This window comes from Xenia sp. Carnegie-2017, unplaced genomic scaffold (genome assembly GCF_021976095.1).
Source record: "Xenia sp. Carnegie-2017 unplaced genomic scaffold, XeniaSp_v1 HiC_scaffold_26, whole genome shotgun sequence".
Classification (NCBI taxonomy): domain Eukaryota; kingdom Metazoa; phylum Cnidaria; class Anthozoa; order Malacalcyonacea; family Xeniidae; genus Xenia; species Xenia sp. Carnegie-2017.
In genome coordinates this window covers 498,483-503,992 of record NW_025813489.1, presented here as the reverse complement: position 1 = coordinate 503,992, position 5,510 = coordinate 498,483, and the positions used below count along the sequence as shown (strand labels likewise).

Sequence of the window (5,510 nt, the reverse complement as noted above, 5' to 3'; positions counted from 1 at the left end):
AATCGGCAATAAAAACACCTGACTTATGCCTGTTTTCCACTAGCTACGTATCGTAAGGTATGGTAGCAAAACGTAACATGGCGCATGCGTGCTTGCGCCTATTGACCATCAAATTCATAAGTACGCATGCGCCATGTTACGTTTTGCTAAATATCATATGAACACAATCATATGAACACAATCAGAACATTAACAAGACGTGCACAAATCACATGTCAGAACATTAACAATCAGAACATTAACAAGACGTGCACAAATCATATGAACACAATCAGAACATTAACAAGACGTGCACAAATCACATGTCAGAACATTAACAATCAGAACATTAACAAGAAAATCATATGAACACAATCAGAACATTAACAAGACGTGCACAAATCATATGTGATTCACAGGACGCTTTACAATACGAAAACAACTATCTCAAACGTGTTTTCGACAAAAACAACTATAACTCTGACTTTATCAAACCCAACACGTACAAACCCAACGAACCCAACGAAACGAACAACTCAGTGACAACAGCAACGATACCTTACATCAAAGGTACGTCTGAGAATATCTCGCGTATCTTACGACCATACAACATACGTGTCGCACATAAACCAATCACAACGTTACGACAAGTACTAACGAACATAAAGGACAAAGAACAACCCAACGAACGACAAGGTGCAGTTTACAAAATAAACTGCTCTGACTGCCACGCCTCCTATATCGGGGAAACTGGCAGGAACTTAAACATAAGACTTACTGAGCACAAACGAGCTACTAAGAAACAAGACAAAACTAATCACATTGCCGAACATCACCGAATCACAAAACACAACATTGACTGGGACTCGGCAAAATGCATCACTTACAGTACTGACTATAGACAACGGCTTACATTAGAAAGTTGGTACACCAACTTGGAACAAACCCCCCTGAACAGATCACAGCAATTACTGGCACCTTACAAACGACTTATTCACAATACAAACAAACGATCAACTAAAAAACATCACACTTCAAACTAATTCGCAATGACAATACACAATTGACACCCACACATTACAACTAAAAACGTCACACCTATATCACACATCACAACTAAAAATAAAATATTTCACTTCACACTAATCCACAATGACAATACACATTTCCTGCACACACAATACAATGACGTAAGAACCAGACAACAAATACGGCTAACCTGACGTTTACTCCTCTTTTGACTCTGAAGATGACTACCGCTAAGGTTGTCGAAACGTCAGTCAACAACAACAAAAACAGTCCTTCTCAGGACTTTATTAACCTGGACGATCATCATTTACAAACTTATAGTTGACTCTCGGGCCCCTTCTGATCATCCAAAACACGCATATCAGATGAGAAAACTAAAATTGTTCATAGAAATTACAAGCAAGCCACATGAAATGCTTTTTCGAGTTGATTTATACAAACAGCTAGTGTATCCCCTTAAAAGAATCTGTGACAACTGTTCTTCTATTTGAATAGGTAGAATAGCAAAGTGGAAAAGTTGAATTTTTAGAAAGGCAATATATTTGCTCCAGTAAATCATTTGCCAAAGAACATGCTTTTGAGGGTTTTTTCGGAAAGGCTTCAAAATAGATTTTTGTATTCTATTAACGCTGTGCACAATGCGATTTTTAAACATGACATAAATATAAGAAAAATACATACATCTGCAACAATAGACCGTTCTTTGAAATTCCAACAATAAAAAATTGCATGTTTAGATTATTTATTCCAGAAAATAAATGTTTGCGTCTGTTTTAACTTTACTCAATCATACGTAGCTATACTGTGTAGAGATGATAGTCAAATAAATTATAATACATTTTAGGCTAGTCACGTGCCTTATAGAACCTCGAAATTAACTCATTTGTTGCAAAACTCTCTTGGTGGTAACAGTAAAAGGTTGGTATTACTGAATATATGTGTATCAGATTTTCATCAATGCACACACGTCATTGTAGATGACATGAAGTATTCACATGTGTTAGTTGTGATAATTAGTGTATGTAAATAATACATTCATATTTCAGTTTGATGTTCGTGAATGTTTCTCCTCGCGAGGACTCTTTCCAGGAAACCCTATGTTCACTTCGATTTGCCACTCAGGTATGATTCGTATATGTCATAGCATGATTTCGAGTGCAATTCGGGAAAACATGCACGAGTGAGTTTTCAAAGACTATCGAAATTGCACGAGAAACCATGCTATTACTTATTAATAATATACATGAAAAATTTCTCAATCCTGCCGGCAAGTTGTAAATATCGACCAACTCGTATTTTTGAATTCCGTGAAATATTACTTTTCACAACACCATAGCTTCCGCACACGCAGCTAGAACAAGGTATCTACTTTTAGCAGTGTTCATGTTTTCATACAGAAATAATTTGAAAACGGTGAACTGTAAGCTCGTTCGCCAAAGCATGAGTGTATGATCTATGAAGTAGAACATATATTTAGCATTTAATCTATTGTTGTATTTTCTCATGCTCTGTCATTAGGCTGCGACTACAGATATTTTTCATACGTCAATTTCTACGTGAGAAAGTGAATCTCATTTCATTTGGCTATAAACTATATATGTATGTTGCAACTAGCATTCAAGTTATTGTTTTTGGAAATTTAACGTAAATTGTAACAGTGAAATCTGCACAACAATATCATCAGGCATTAATATTTCACTATTGGCTGATTTCTAAAGGACATGACATAAGCATCCGCATAAACGTAAACTTAAAAAATATTCAAATCAAAGAAGAACAAATGAAGAATTGAATAAAAATTCCACGATGTCTTTGTTCTTGTAAACATTTTAGTAAGAGAAACTAAAGTCTTTTCGCTCATGTTCATTCCACTGTTGTAAAACATGCATAAACGTTTTAGCACGCTGCCTTACCCTACACTTTTATTCCATCAAAATCGCCATTTTCCATTCATTGATATTCCGTGTGAAAACTTTAAGAAATAACTTACAAGACATTCCTCTGCAGTACAAAAAGTGTGAAGTTCAAAGTAATTATAAATGTCTTATAATACAATGATATCAAACAAAAATATTTCCACTCGAAGTTCAGGCACAAAAATAGAAAATTTACTATAATATACATATACAAGGAAGTTTCTTTACGAAAACAATAAAATCCATGAAGACAAAAAATGTTTTCATATTCTTAAAAATTATTTATCAGGATTAATGGCACAATTTCACAGAATACATACGTCAGTTGTTTTGCGGTAATAGTCAATCTGATGAATGTCGCGAGCTAAACCAAAGTCTGCAATTTTCATTACTCTATCTTCACCAACTAAAATATTCCTGGCAGCAAGATCGCGATGAATACACTACAAAACTATTGGTGGTGTAAGGATAAATCATCACACCAATGCTTATATAGCTGTACAGTGATATAGTTCAATCTAAAGCTACCTTTCTTCCTGACAAATATTCCATTCCACGAGCAATTTGATAACTGAAGGAGACGAAATCCCTAAAGCACAACTTTTCTTCTCCTTCTATTGGAATGGTCTCTCCGTTTCGGTCAAGTCTTCTTTCAAGAAGATATTCTCGTAAAATGCCGAAAGGTGCGTATTCGACAACCACCAGTAGCGGTCCTGAGAATTTAATGAAAGTAAATCAACGAAGCATAGTTTATGCGTGTAAGCATGTAGCTAGTAGGTATTCTCAACATTCAGTAGACATTCAAAATCATCAGGAATGACACTTACGTCTGACAAAGCCGAGTCATGTCTTCGAAAACGCTGATTGTTCAACAGCGGATTCGTCGAGCTAGTCGACACAGATGATGAAGTAGAGCTCAGCAGGTCTCTCCCCTTTCGTGGATAATTTCGAGGGCGATAGCCGGCAACGCTAAACACGCGTTTCTTGTGTTTCTTGCATTTGAATATTAATAAGTAGGCAATAATTGAGCCTATGACACGAACGATGGTAGCCACGGATACAACAATGTAAAGGGAAATTCTTGAACTCTGAACTGATTCGTCCTTCTCAACTGGTTGTTGCTGGAGCATGCTGATGGTGCTGGAAAAGTCTGGTTTGCTGTAAAAAAATGTGTGTAAACAAATAGTTGCAAACCTTGTTTTTGAAAATAGCTACAGTCAAACAGTCTTTGTCAGAAAATCACGTGTCATATGTAGATCACGCGTCAATGATAACACCTTTTTTATGGAAATAATCGTGGAAGTGAGATTAAAATCCATTGCTCTTAAAATTTCAAATAAAGTAAAATCTCTAAAATAGCAGTTGCCCAGACAACGTGGAAAAGTTTTTCGCTATTCGTAAAATCATTGTAGTTTTTCAGAATTTTGTTGCTCCTTGTGAAAACATACAATGCGTTGATTGGTGTCAGAGTGTTAGATATAATTATATTTTATTTACCGGCTGGGAGGTTCGGATGGGAAAATATTTTCCCGAGGTCTCAAAAAAAGCCCGTGGCCGCAGGCTGAGAGATATTTTTGAGACCGAGGGGAAATATTTTTCCATCCGAGCAAATCTAAATAACGTATATACTTTTGCTAAAATAAACAATGAAAACTTTGCTCTTCATTTTACTTGAGCAAACTCAAAATTCACCTAAAATAGATTATTATAATCAAAAGATGGCTGATAATTTCCTTTCGGAGTAAAACAAAACCAAACAAAACAGAAAAAGTCTTCGCTCAAGTATTAGCAAGAGGATTTCGGACAGCAGTCAGATATCGTAAAATTTCGGACCGCGATCAAATATCGCAAAATCCCGATGGCTGCTACAGCCACTCAGATTACAGGAAAAGCTAGGATTCTGCTCGCTGCGAAATTTTAAAAAAACAAAAAGATTTATTCATATCGCAGTTAAATTCAGCTAGTCACTTGATTAACAGTCGAAATAAAACTAATGAAACCATTCGACTAGACCAGGGATCTCCAAACTTTACAGCCAGAGGGCCACATGAACTTTCATTCAGCATGTTGAGGGCCGACGAACCGTATACCGCAGGTGAAAGAGCGAATATTTTAATAAAACGAAGTACATTACACAAGCTTCATTAGTTAAGAAAATATTTATTCAAAATTTGAAGGTTAAATTTCAACCAAGAGTAGTATCATAACAAAATAACTATTAGTCTGTTCAGTTTTCTCAATGTGAGTGGTGAAATTGGCTTCTTAAGTGTCTCTGCGGGCCAGATTTAGAGGCCGCATCTGGCCCGCGGGCCGTAGTTTCGAGACCCCTGGACTAGACAATAAGCTCATGCAATGGTTGCGAAACTGCGCCAATGGTTTTATATGAGCGAAAAATAAAACATAAAAAACGCACTCATCTGACATGGAGACTGGCGTCATAGGTCTTGGTAAAACGTGGAGGTAGAATCATAACCCAGGTTATCGCCAACGACACAATAATAGTACCATTCGTCTTTTCTGGTTACGTTAATGAAGAGAATATGCACACCATGATATCGTTCATCTCCACCTTTCCATATACATTCG

The 5,510-nt window shown here is 36.4% G+C and overlaps 2 long non-coding RNA genes across 2 annotated transcripts; one reads left to right on the top strand and one right to left on the bottom strand.

Annotated features, from left to right (window-relative positions):
- Positions 1 to 1,850: 1,850 nt before the first annotated feature.
- LOC124453853 lies at positions 1,851 to 2,131 on the top strand. Its single transcript, XR_006951227.1, has 2 exons — positions 1,851 to 1,926; positions 2,055 to 2,131. It is a non-coding gene; the product is annotated as an uncharacterized LOC124453853 (long non-coding RNA).
- Positions 2,132 to 3,038: 907 nt separating this feature from the next.
- On the bottom strand, positions 3,039 to 4,066 carry LOC124453852. The gene is made up of 3 exons (XR_006951226.1): positions 3,752 to 4,066; positions 3,453 to 3,637; positions 3,039 to 3,367 (listed from the first exon to the last, which is right to left on the bottom strand). It is a non-coding gene; the product is annotated as an uncharacterized LOC124453852 (long non-coding RNA).
- Between the last annotated feature and the right edge of the window lie 1,444 nt (positions 4,067 to 5,510).